The sequence below is a fragment of the Convolutriloba macropyga genome, chromosome 6 (assembly GCF_964194025.1).
Source record: "Convolutriloba macropyga chromosome 6, txConMacr16.3, whole genome shotgun sequence".
In the NCBI taxonomy this organism is placed as follows: domain Eukaryota; kingdom Metazoa; phylum Xenacoelomorpha; order Acoela; family Convolutidae; genus Convolutriloba; species Convolutriloba macropyga.
In genome coordinates, this window is record NC_134473.1 from 35,142,547 (window position 1) to 35,156,929 (window position 14,383).

The window sequence follows — 14,383 nt, forward strand, 5'->3', positions numbered from 1 at the left end:
TTTTTTATCACCACAACAATTTATCTGCACGCCCCACCAACATGCCATATTTTTACATCATGGTTTACTGTCTTATGGCTCAAATTCAGTAATTGGGGGCGCATAACGTACTGAGCACACGACCGGAAAAGATCGGGGAGTTTTAGGAATGAACCACCAATTTCAAAACATTTTAGCTTGGCAATCAGCAATTCGTAAAAAAATTATTGCAGGTTTTCACTCGTTCTTTGCATTTCTTGCATGTTTTTCTCATTGACTTGTACAGATTGCATGTTCAAATTTTTTGGTGGATTTATTAATGTTACAATTGGATAATCGTTTTTTTGCTTTATCCATTGATTCACCTTCTTGACTTGTAGAAACTACAATACCCGCCGCCAAAAAAGTGCGATTCCGTTATGAATCAGTCTCTGTTTCCCCGTGGAACCGTACAGTCCTCTCGGAAAACAAAATTGCAACAAAAACTATTAAATTAAGGGGGTCCACCGACCGGTTGAAAGCACCAAACTTACAAAGGCATCTGTTGTTACAGGCGAAGATGTTCAAACTGCTTGCTTCTTGTTTTTCTTCACTGAATTTTTTGAAGAGTACCTTGTTCTTGTGGAGGTTTTATATGTTCCTCAGACCGTCAGTACTCAAGTAGATTTTGTCCCCTGACGTTACACTTGGTTTTCACTTCATTTCACGTCGGATATTTGAAAATTTTGACAGATTTTGTGTAATTTTTTTCCAGCTGGAGCTTACTTATTGATTCGAGTTTTGCGTCGTTTCTAGTTTTGGTGGGCATTCCCAGTAGAATCTAGGACTGTCTTCGCTAAAATTGTTAACTGTTTGGCAAGTCTATCAATTTGATCGGCAACTGATTTGTTATTTTTGTGAGATGGCAGAACTCCATTCTAGAGGTCGTCACTACCAATAAAAAACTATCAAATTAATTTTATCTCATGGAGGTCAAAAAAATTACACACCTTTGACCCAAGGCAGAGAGAAAATGTTGAAACTTTCACAAGTCAGCTCTCTTGCTTGCAGTCAGCCAATAATAAATTCTTTGTAGAGCAATTCTTTATTTTTAAAATCGCACCAGCATTTCGTTGTTCCGGAGCTGGAACCATAAGGATTATCATCATTTCAATCATGAAAACATACTATTTACTAATTTTGATAATTTTATCGACACAATTTACTATAACACAACAACCGATGCATGTGCGGCCTTTTTATCACCACAACGTATTATCTGCACCCCCAGATGCACGTGTCATAATTTTACATGATGGTTTACTGTGTTATGGTACCTGTTCTATACTTGGTGGCAAAAAAGGTACCGCAGGGCAGAAATGGAAAAGATCCAGAGTTTCAGTAATGAACCACGAACCCTATACCCTTTTAGTTCGACTATAAGTATTTTATAAGATACAGTATCAAAGAGTGTGGTTCGTTCTCTGCAAGTGCCTCATGTGTTCCTCATTGATGTGGAATTTCTGTATGATTTTTAATTTCTTTTCGGTTTTTGTGCTGACAGGTTGCGTGTTAAAACTTTGTTGATTGATGTGTTCACCTTTTTCATCTACGGATTCATTTTTTTGTCCTATAGAACATACAGTCCCCCGTGACCCTCTCACCACTACGTCATCAAAGCAATTCGTTTTGTTCAAATCGATAAAACAAGATTATTAACGAACATCATCTGACAATATTTTTTAACCAGACAGACAGCAGTAGCGCAACAATAACTAACAGTGACAGTTTATGAGTAAAAAAACAAATTGTTTTTCTTCATTAACAGCCCCATTTGAAGCATACACAATTTCGCGCCGCTTAAATGTGCTTGAGCCTCGATTTCAGAGGATGGAACTCCTTAGGAGAGCAAAGCTGATTTTCGTTCCTATTTATGATATGAAGTCAGCGTAGTTGACCTCTTTTTGCGTAAAGAGTTTCGATGCCTCATTTTTAAGCGTTTTTGAAGCGGATTGGCCAGCTCTACCAGTGCTCACGAAGTCAAGCTGACAAAATTTAGCGTTCCCAATATCAAATTCTTTTGGTTCATATCTGTTTTTTTTTCAATAGATTCAAGATAAATGTAGGCGTTGCTACCGCTTTCAGGAGGAAATTTTTTGTAGAACCTGGATCTGCGAAGTCTGTTGGCATTGAAATCTAATCTTGCATTATCATCAGTTGTTGTCAATTGCAGCGGCCGAAGACGAGGTACTAATACAACATTATGACTGATATCATTTTGCAAAATTTTACAAGGAATCGCGAAGTTAATCATGTCTCGTGTTGGTATATTCTCCTTTTGGACAAGGCAGGGCATAAACCACAGTGGAGTTTTTATTGCATGAGCAAAATTATGGTATCTTTACTTGGTCCCAACAAAAACAAAGCGCTATGCCGCCAAGAAACGCGTTTTTTGTTGCGTCAAAGTGATATCAACTCAACGGCATAGAGTTTGACCAGCTTAATATTCCTTTTTAACTAGATTAGTGTGGTGAGCGAGTTTTGTTCTCATTCAATTCGCTCTTAATTACCGTCTTTTTTGATTTGATGTGAAGCTGTTTTTTCCTTTATATTTCATGAAAGTTTCGTGGTTGCTTTAGTATGGCTTCAGACAGATATGGATGAGGGATTAGAGAATCGAACTAATCATTTGTATTCTTTAAACTGATCTTCCGGTTTAAGGATGGTCAGACAAATCCCATTTGTCAGCAAACGGTTTCGGATTGAGATATGGATGAAGGATTTGAAAATAGAACTAATCATTTGAATTCTTTAAACTGATTTTTATGTTTAAGGATGTTCAGACAACTCTTCTTTGTCAGCAAACGGCTTCGAACAGAGATATGGATAAAAGATTTGAAAATTGAACGCAAAATTGTCAGCAAACGGCTTTCGACGGAGATATGGATGAAGGATTTGAAAATCGAACTAATCATTTGAATTCTTTAAACTGATGTTCATGTTTAAGGATGTTCAGACAACTTCCCGACCTCCACCAGTGCTTGCAAAATCAAGTGGATAAAATGTTGCTTTCTCAACATCAATTACACTTTTTTCCTATTTGTTCTTTTTTTCATAGATTCAAGTTACTTTTAGGCTACTACTGTTTTCAGGGAAACTTTTTTCCTAGCAAGTGGAAATTCTTCACATAAAAAAAACTTAGCTGAACCTAGATTTGCGAAGTCCGTTGGCATTGAAATCTCATCTCGCATCATCATCAGTTGTTGTTCATGGCAGCGGCCAAAAATGAGGTACTTTTACAACATCCTGATTGATATCAATTTACAAATTTGCAAGGGAATCGCGAAGTTATTTATGTCTCATGTTGGTATATTCTTCTTTTGGTCAGTGGAGGGCATAAAGCACAGTGAATTTCATTGCATGGGCAAAATTATGGCATCTTTACTGGGTCCCAACAACAGCAAAGCGCAATGCTGCCACGAAACGTGTTTTTCGTTAAGTCAAAGTACGGCATAGAATTTGACCAGCTTTATATTCCTTTTTAACTAGATTATTTGGGTGAGCGAATTTTGCCCTTATTCAATTCGCTCTTAATTACCGTCTCGTTCGATTTGATGTGAAGCTGTTTTTTCTTTTATATTTCATGAAAGTTTTGTGGTTGCTTTAGTATGGCTTCAGACAGATATGGATAAGGGATTAGAGAATCGAACTAATCATTTGTTTTCTTTAAACTGATCTTCACGTTTAAGGATGTTCAGACAACTCCCCTTTGTCAGCAAACGGCTTCGGACAGAGATATGGATAAAGGATTTGAAAACCGAACCAATCATTTGTAATCTTTGAACTGATCTTCAGGTTTAAGGATATTCAGACAACTACTCTTTGTCAGCAAACGGCTTCTGACAGAGATATGGATAAGGGATTTGAAAATTGAACTAATCATTCGTATTCTTTAAACTGATCTTCAGGTTTAAGGATGTTCAGACAATTCCCCTTTGTCAGCAAACGGCATCGGACAGAGATATGGATAAGGGATTTGAAAATCGAACTCATCATTTGAATTCTTTATACTGATCTTCATGTTTAAGGGTGTTCAGACAACTCTTCTTTGCAGCAAACGGCATCGGACAGAGATATGGATAAGGGATTTGAAAATAGAAAAAAAACATTTGAATTCTTTAAACTGATCTTCATGTTTAAGGATGTTCAGACAATTCCCCTTTGTCAGCAAACGGCATCGGACAGAGATATGGATAAGGGATTTGAAAATCGAACTCATCATTTGAATTCTTTATACTGATCTTCATGTTTAAAGATGTTCAGACAACTTCCCGACCTCCACCAGTGCTTGCAAAATCAAGTCGATAAAATGTTGCTTTCTCAGCATCAATTACACTTTTTTCCTATTTGTTCTTTTTTTCATAGATTCAAGTTACTTTTAGGCTACTACTGTTTTCAGGGAAACTTTTTTCCTAGCAAGTGGAAATTCTTCACATAAAAAAAACTTAGCTGAACCTAGATTTGCGAAGTCCGTTGGCATTGAAATCTCATCTCGCATCATCATCAGTTGTTGTTCATGGCAGCGGCCAAAAATGAGGTACTTTTACAACATCCTGATTGATATCAATTTACAAATTTGCAAGGGAATCGCGAAGTTATTTATGTCTCATGTTGGTATATTCTTCTTTTGGTCAGTGGAGGGCATAAAGCACAGTGAATTTCATTGCATGGGCAAAATTATGGCATCTTTACTGGGTCCCAACAACAGCAAAATGCAATGCTGCCACGAAACGTGTTTTTCGTTAGGTCAAAGTACGGCATAGAATTTGACCAGCTTTATATTCCTTTTTAACTAGATTATTTGGGTGAGCGAATTTTGCCCTTATTCAATTCGCTCTTAAATACCGTCTCGTTCGATTTGATGTGAAGCTGTTTTTTCTTTTATATTTCATGAAAGTTTTGTGGTTGCTTTAGTATGGCTTCAGACAGATATGGATAAGGGATTAGAGAATCGAACTAATCATTTGTTTTCTTTAAACTGATCTTCACGTTTAAGGATGTTCAGACAACTCCCCTTTGTCAGCAAACGGCTTCGGACAGAGATATGGATAAAGGATTTGAAAACCGAACCAATCATTTGTAATCTTTGAACTGATCTTCAGGTTTAAGGATATTCAGACAACTACTCTTTGTCAGCAAACGGCTTCTGACAGAGATATGGATAAGAGATTTGAAAATTGAACTAATCATTCGTATTCTTTAAACTGATCTTCAGGTTTAAGGATGTTCAGACAATTCCCCTTTGTCAGCAAACGGCATCGGAGAGAGATATGGATAAGGGTTTTGAAAATCGAACTCATCATTTGAATTCTTTATACTGATCTTCATGTTTAAGGATGTTCAGACAACTCTTCTTTGCAGCAAACGGCATCGGACAGAGATATGGATAAGGGATTTGAAAATAGAAAAAAAAACATTTGAATTCTTTAAACTGATCTTCATGTTTAAGGATGTTCAGACAACTCCCCTTTGTCAGCAAACGGCTTCGGAGAGATATGGATAAGGGATTTGCAAACCGAACCAATCATTTGTAATCTTTAAACTGATCTTCATGTTTAGGGATATTCAGACAACTACTCTTTGTCAGCAAACGGCTTCTGACAGAGATATCGATAAGGGATTCGAAAATTGAACTAATCATTCGTATTCTTTACACTGATCTTCAGGTTTAAGGATATTCAGACAACTCCCCTTTGTCAGCAAACGGCATCGGACAGAGATATGGATAAGGGATTTGAAAATCGAACTCATCATTTGAATTCTTTATACTGATCTTCATGTTTAAGGATGTTCAGACTACTCTTCTTTGCAGCAAACGGCTTCGGACAGAGATATGGATAAGGGATTTGAAAATCGAAATGAACATTTGAATTCTTTAAACTGATCTTCATGTTTAAGGATGTTCAGACAACTCCCCTTTGTCAGCAAACGGCTTCGGACAGAGATATGGATAAAAGATTTGAAAACCGAACCAATCATTTGTAGTCTTTGAACTGATCTTCAGGTTTAAGGATATTCAGACAACTACTCTTTGTCAGGAAACGGCTTCTGACAGAGATATGGATAAGGGATTTGGAAATTGAACTAATCATTCGTATTCTTTAAACTAATCTTCAGGTTTAAGGATGTTCAGACAACTCCCCTTTGTCAGCAAACGGCATCGGACAGAGATATGGATAAGGGAATTGAAAATCCAACTCATCATTTGAATTCTTTATACTGATCTTCATGTTTAAGGATGTTCAGACAACTCTTCTTTGCAGCAAACGGCATCGGACAGAGATATGGATAAGGGATTTGAAAATCGAAATAAACATTTGAATTCTTTAAACTGATCTTCATGTTTAAGGATGTTCAGACAACTCCGCTTTGTCAGCAAACGGCTTTGGAGAGATATGGATAAGGGATTTGCAAACCGAACCAATCAATTGTAATCTTTAAACTGATCTTCATGTCTAGGGATATTCAAACAACTACTCTTTGTCAGCAAACGGCTTCTGACAGAGATATCGATAAGGGATTTGAAAATTGAACTAATCATTCGTATTCTTTAAACTGATCTTCAGGTTTAAGGATGTTCAGACAACTCCCCTTTGTCAGCAAACGGCATCGGACAGAGATATGGATAAGGGATTTGAATATTGAACTAATCATTCGTATTCTTTAAACTGATCTTCAGGTTTAAGGATGTTCAGACAACTCCCCTTTGTCAGCAAACGGCATCGGACAGAGATATGGATAAGAGATTTGAAAATCGAACTCATCATTTTTATTCTTTAAACTGATCTTTCGGTTTAAGGATGTTCAGACAAGTCCCCTTTGTCAGCAAACGGCATCGGACAGAGATATGGATAAGAGATTTGAAAATCGAACTCATCATTTGAATTCTTTATACTGATCTTCACGTTTAAGGATGTTCAGACAACTCCCCTTTGTCAGCAAACGGCTTCGTACAGAGATATGGATAAAGGATTTGAAAACCGAACCAATCATTTGTAATCTTTGAACTGATCTTCAGGTTTAAGGATATTCAGACAACTACTCTTTGTCAGCAAACGGCTTCTGACAGAGATATGTATAAGGGATTTGAAAATTGAACTAATCATTCGTATTCTTTAAACTGATCTTCAGGTTTAAGGGTGGTCAGACAATTCCCCTTTGTCAGCAAACGGCATCGGACAGAGATATGGATAAGGGATTTGAAAATCGAACTCATCAATTGAATTCTTTATACTGATCTTCATGTTTAAGGATGTTCAGACAACTCTTCTTTGCAGCAAACGGCATCGGACAGAGATATGGATAAGGGATTTGAAAATAGAAAAAAAAAACATTTGAATTCTTTAAACTGATCTTCATGTTTAAGGATGTTCAGACAACTCCCCTTTGTCAGCAAACGGCTTCGGAGAGATATGGATAAGGGATTTGCAAACCGAACCAATCATTTGTAATCTTTAAACTGATCTTCATGTTTAGGGATATTCAGACAACTACTCTTTGTCAGCAAACGGCTTCTGACAGAGATATCGATAAGGGATTCGAAAATTGAACTAATCATTCGTATTCTTTACACTGATCTTCAGGTTTAAGGATGTTCAGACAACTCCCCTTTGTCAGCAAACGGCATCGTACAGAGATATGGATAAGGGATTTGAAAATTGAACTCATCATTTTTATTCTTTAAACTGATATTTCGGTTTAAGGATGTTCAGACAACTCCCCTTTGTCAGCAAACGGCATCGGACAGAGATATGGATAAGGGATTGGAAAATCGAACTCATCATTTGAATTCTTTATACTGATCTTCATGTTTAAGGATGTTCACACAACTCTTCTTTGCAGCAAACGGCTTCGGACAGAGATATGGATAAGGGATTTGAAAATCGAAATAAACATTTGAATTCTTTAAACTGATCTTCATGTTTAAGGATGTTCAGACAACTCCCCTTTGTCAGCAAACGGCTTCGGACAGAGATATGGATAAAAGATTTGAAAACCGAACCAATCATTTGTAATCTTTGAACTGATCTTCAGGTTTAAGGATATTCAGACAACTACTTTTTGTCAGCAAACGGCTTCTGACAGAGATATGGATAAGGGATTTGAAAATTGAACTAATCATTCGTATTCTTTAAACTAAACTTCAGGTTTAAGGATGTTCAGACAACTCCCCTTTGTCAGCAAACGGCATCGGACAGAGATATGGATAAGGGATTTGAAAATCCAACTCATCATTTGAATTCTTTATACTGATCTTCATGTTTAAGGATGTTCAGACAACTCTTCTTTGCAGCAAACGGCTTCGGACAGAGATATGGATAAGGGATTTGAAAATCGAAATAAACATTTGATTTCTTTAAACTGATCTTCATGTTTAAGGATGTTCAGACAACTCCCCTTTGTCAGCAAACGGCTCTGGAGAGATATGGATAAGGGATTTGCAAACCGAACCAATCAATTGTAATCTTTAAACTGATCTTCATGTCTAGGGATATTCAAACAACTACTCTTTGTCAGCAAACGGCTTCTGACAGAGATATCGATAAGGGATTTGAAAATTGAACTAATCATTCGTATTCTTTAAACTGATCTTCAGGTTTAAGGATGTTCAGACAACTCCCCTTTGTCAGCAAACGGCATCGGACAGAGATATGGATAAGAGATTTGAAAATCGAACTCATCATTTTTATTCTTTAAACTGATCTTTCGGTTTAAGGATGTTCAGACAAGTCCCCTTTGTCAGCAAACGGCATCGGACAGAGATATGGATAAGAGATTTGAAAATCGAACTCATCATTTGAATTTTTTATACTGATCTTCATGTTTAAGGATGTTCAGACAACTCTTCTTTGCAGCAAACGGCTTCGGACAGAGATATGGATAGGGGATTTGAAAATCGAAATAAACATTTGAATTCTTTAAACTGATCTTCATGTTTAAGGATGTTCAGACAACTCCCCTTTGTCAGCAAACGGCTTCGGAGAGATATGGATAAGGGATTTGCAAACCGAACCAATCATTTGTAATCTTTAAACTGATCTTCATGTTTAGGGATATTCAGACAACTACTCTTTGTCAGCAAACGGCTTCTGACAGAGATATCGATAAGGGATTTGAAAATTGAATTAATCATTCGTAGTCTTTAAACTGATCTTCAGGTTTAAGGATGTTCAGACAACTCCTCTTTGTCAGCAAACGGCATCGGACAGAGATATGGATAAGGGATTTGAAAATCGAACTCATCCTTTTTATTCTTTAAACTGATCTTTCGGTTTAAGGATGTTCAGTCAACTCCCCTTTGTCAGCAAACGGCATCGGACAGAGATATGGATAAGGGAAATGAAAATCGAACTCATCATTTGAATTCTTTATACTGATCTTCATGTTTAAGGATGTTCAGACAACTCTTCTTTGCAGCAAACGGCTTCGGACAGAGATATGGATAAAGGATTTGAAAACCGAACCAATCATTTGTAATCTTTGAACTGATCGTCAGGTTTAAGGATATTCAGACAACTACTCTTTGTCAGCAAACGGCTTCTGACAGAGATATGGATAAGGGATTTGAAAAATGAACTAATCATTCGTATTCTTTAAACTGATCTTCAGGTTTAAAGATGTTCAGACAACTCCCCTTTGTCAGCAAACGGCATCGGACAGAGATATGGATAAGGGATTTGAAAATCGAACTCATCATTTGAATTCTTTATACTGATCTTCATGTTTAAGGATGTTCAGACAACTCTTCCTTGCAGCAAACGGCTTCGGACAGAGATATGGATAAGGGATTTGAAAATCGAAATAAACATTTGAATTTTTTAAACTGATCTTCATGTTTGATGTTCAAACAATTCGCCTTTGTCAGCAAACGGCATCGGAGAGATATGGATAAGGGATTTGCAAACCGAACCAATCATTTGTAATCTTTAAACTGATCTTCATGTTTAGGGATATTCTGATAACTACTCTTTGTCAGCAAACGGCTTCTGACAGAGATATCGATAAGGAATTTGAAAACTGAACTAATCATTCGTATTCTTTAAACTGATCTTCAGGTTTAAGGATGTTCAGACAACACCTCTTTGTCAGCAAACGGCATCGGACAGAGATATGGATAAGGGATTTGAAAATCGAACTCATCATTTTTATTCTTTAAACTGATCTTTCGGTTGAAGGATGTTCAGACAACTCCCATTTGTCACCAAACGGCTTCGGACGGAGATATGGATGAAGGATTTGAAAATCGAACTAATCATCTGAATTCTTTAAACTGATCTTCATGTTTAAGGATGTTCAGACAACTCTTCTTTGTCAGCAAAGGGTTTCGGACAGAGATATGGATAAGGGATTTGAAAATTGAACGCAAAATTGTCAGCAAACGGCTTTTGACGGAGATATGTATGAAGGATTTGAAAATCGAACTAATCATTTGAATTCTTTAAACTGATCTTCATGTTTAAGGATGTTCAGACAACTCCCCTTTGTCAGCAAACGGCTTCGGACAGAGATATGGATAAGGGATTTGCAAACCGAACCAATCACTTGTAATCTTTAAACTGATCTTCAGGTTTAAGGATATTCAGACAAGTCTCATTTGTCAGCAAACGGCTTTTGATGGAGATATGGATGAAGGATTTGAAAATCGAACTAATCATTTGAATTCTCTAAACTGATCTTCATGTTTAAGAATGTTCAGACAACTCTTCTTTGTCATCAAACGGCTTCGGACAGAGATATGGATAAGGGATTTGAAAGTCGAACCAATCATTTCTATTCCTTAAACTGATCTTCATGTTTGAGGATGTTCAGACAACTCCTCTTTAAATGTTGTCAGCGTAGTTGTCTTCTTTTCGCCCACCGAGCTTCGATGCCTGTTGCTTAAGCGTTTTCAAAGCGGATGGGCGAGCTCCACCAGTGCTTGCGAAATCAAGTGGACAAAATGTTGCTTTCTCAACATCAATTACACTTTGTTCCTTTTTGTTCTTTTTTCATAGATTCAAGATACTTTTATGCTACTACTGTTTTCAGGGAAACTTTTTCCTAGCGAGTTGAAATTTTTCACATAATAGGAACTCTGCTGAACCTAGATTTGCGAAGTCCGTTGTTATTGATATCTAGTCTTGCATCATCATCAGTTGTCGTTGAATGCAGCGGCTGAAGATTAGGTTTGATCACGACATTATGCTAGCCGAACTATTTGCAAAGGAATTGCGAAGTTCATTATGTCTCATGTGGGTCTATTTTCCTTTTGGACGGTGGAAGGCGTGAGCTACAGTTAAATTTTCTTTGCATGTACATAATTATGGCATCTTTACTGGATTTCAACCCTTGCGAAAAGCAATTAAAGAGCTTTTGTCTTCAATTCATTGCTTGCTATAAACTTGCTTCCTTTCATGAAACAAAATTGCGCTTTTTTAGAACAGCACAAAAACTCTGATTTAAAAGATTACTCAATTGCGTTCTCACACACCCCCAGGAGACTTTTTACTTGATCAGAAGAAAGGGGACAATCGAACGTCATTGCACAATTGTTTGGAGGTTCTCAATAGCTATTTGGAGAGTAAGAGACAGCTCGATTTTGTTGATAAGGTTGACAACGTCATTTATGATGTGCTACAGATTATTTGTGTCGCTGCAATGGAAAATTGAAACAAAATCGATTAAAATTTGGATTAGAGTTTTTGTTTACTGAATTAATGACGTTTTCGGAAATCATATTTTATGAGTGGTTTTGCAAAATTTGAAAAATTTATAGATTATATAATTTTGAACAAAATTTGACGTTCAACAGTTAATATTTTCCCTCGGATGAAAAACTTCAAACGAGTTATTCGCGATTGACCATTGCAAAACAGCCTTGTAGTGGACACAGACAGCAAAGCAGTGGTGGTCTGTGTCTGCACCTGTCTGTATAATCCCTTGTGTATTCGCCTTGTGTATATTCATTAGATTTTTTTCTAAAATTGATTGGTTGCGATGGGTATTCTACCTATCATGAACGAAAACTTTCCAGTTTTCAGTCGCACCGGCACACGAACTCCGATTGATTACCTTCCTAAACTGTGACTGGTTCCATTGAACATGCTGCTTTCATGAAAAAGTTTTGCAGTTTTAGATCTGAACATGAACTCCTAATTATTAGCTTTCTAAAATGGGTTCTCAAAAGTCACCAGAGGATTTTTACCTGATCAGAAAAGAATTGAGAAACTGGGCGTCGTTGAACATTTGTTGGAGGTCCTCACTAGCTATCAAGAGATAAGGAGACAGCTCGACCTTGTTGATAAGGTTTACAACGTCACCTCTGATGTGCTAAAATATTTGTGTTGCTCCAACGTAAATCTAGAATAAAATTGAACAAAATTTTGATTAGATTTTTTAAACTGGTTTGAAAAAGTTTGCGGAAAAATTTTTTATGGGTTGTTTTACAGAAGTTGAAATAATTGGAGATTGTGTATTTCTGAAGAAAATTTGACATTCAAAGAATAATTTTTTCCCTCAGATGTGAAAACTTAAACTATTTCTTAGCGACTGACCATTCGTATATTGAAATTATGTAAAGTGTCACAACTACTTGTAAAGAGGGTTTTCAGTGGCTGTCCGAAGACTTTTGCATCAATTATATTGGTCATGTGGTCTTTTTATGCAATTTTTGAAGGGCTGATTTGTAGTCTGATTCTTATGACTTCTTGTCCACAACGAAATGATAAACAATTAATGCCCTGATCACATTATGTGATCGAGCAAATATTTTAGAGGCTACGCCTAACTAGACTATCAGCATGCAATTCGCACAAGTAAATGAGCAAAGAGAATTGCCAACTCAAATTATTCATTTCGCGCTGTTGAAGAGGACTCCACCATAGTCAGAACGGTCATAAGATGAGTCTCTGTATGGCCCTCATCATACGCTTTTCGTTATATTGACTATCATGTGTGACTTCAATTATGACCATTTTCACGTTCTTGAGAGGTTCCCTTCGGAGCCTGTTAGATGAATAATGGGAAAATAGGTCAGCATGATATAATGATATATCATGATTACCTTTTCCGTTGTAGATGTTCATGGAAAAATTCCTTGTTCCACTTATAAAAAGCGGACAATTCATAATATTTAAAACTGTAAATGAGATTTTTTATAATTCTAACTGTGATTAAAGCAGCAAAAAAGGGAAATTTTGTTAAAAACAAAACTTGTTTTAAAAAAAAGAATGTTTTGAAATTTTGTTCATTGTAAAGTTTGCTTAATGTTTGCTGCGCAATCGAATGAAACAAAATTACAAAGTATAAAAAATTGACATTGACTATATTCATCTAATTCTACGAATTGACTTGAAATATCAATTACAGTTAATATTAATTTCACAATAATTTATTTATATTCAATATACCCCATATTCAGTTTGTTGAATCGGAATTTTTTAAAATTTCAAGTAATTTTATTTTAATTTCCTTATCGTGAGCTTTTACCCACAAGCTTCTTCGTACTGATGCTTCCATTGTTGAAGTTGAAACTTTTTTGAATTTACAAAGAAAAGTTTTGAATTTTGAAACGTAAATATTTTCCATCTGGATGAATACTTTGGTGTCAATTCCTTTCCCAAGTATTCGTTGCGCGTACCACCGGAAAATCTTTCTTTTATTGTTTTTGCATTCTAATGGTAGCATGTCAGCTGGTTTGGCCTAAATAACCAGAATTGCATCCATCACATGTAAATTTACATACCACATCTGTTTTAAGTTTTCATCAAAAAAGTTTTTGGTTTCAGCTTGTTCTTGTTTCTCGCTGCTAAAAAAAATTAAATATCACACCAGCTCCTTTCAGTCCGACTGCAACGTTTTGTGTTGTATTTCCTCAGTATTCAACAATTTTGTGATTATTTAATGCAGCGTTCGATTGAAAAGATTGGAAAATCGGTCAGTTGGACACTGGTTTTTTCATACCTCTTGATTTTTCATATGAGCTATAACAAAAGATCTCCAATTAATGGTTGCGTTAGAAATCCTATTTATTGTCAAAAGAATTACGTTTCTTTTCTGTTATAATGGTGCTCAACTACGGAATTATAAAATGATGGTAGCATATTATTTTTGACACCAATGAAAGCTGATTTTTCTGTCCTTGTTTGCGATTAGATTCAGATCTAGGAGGGCCAGGTCCACTTTACCGCGGGGTGTCTTATGATTGAATTGTAAGTTTTTGTGAAGAGAGTTCGCATACTCAAGGAAATCTTGAGTATTTCCCTAACATTAATCACTATTTCAACCAAAGAACTGCTGAAACACCTCAGTTTCTGTTTGTCTTCTGTTGTACTTTTTTTTTCACAAAAACAACAGATCCATACATATTCTTGCATGTTTTTTTCCG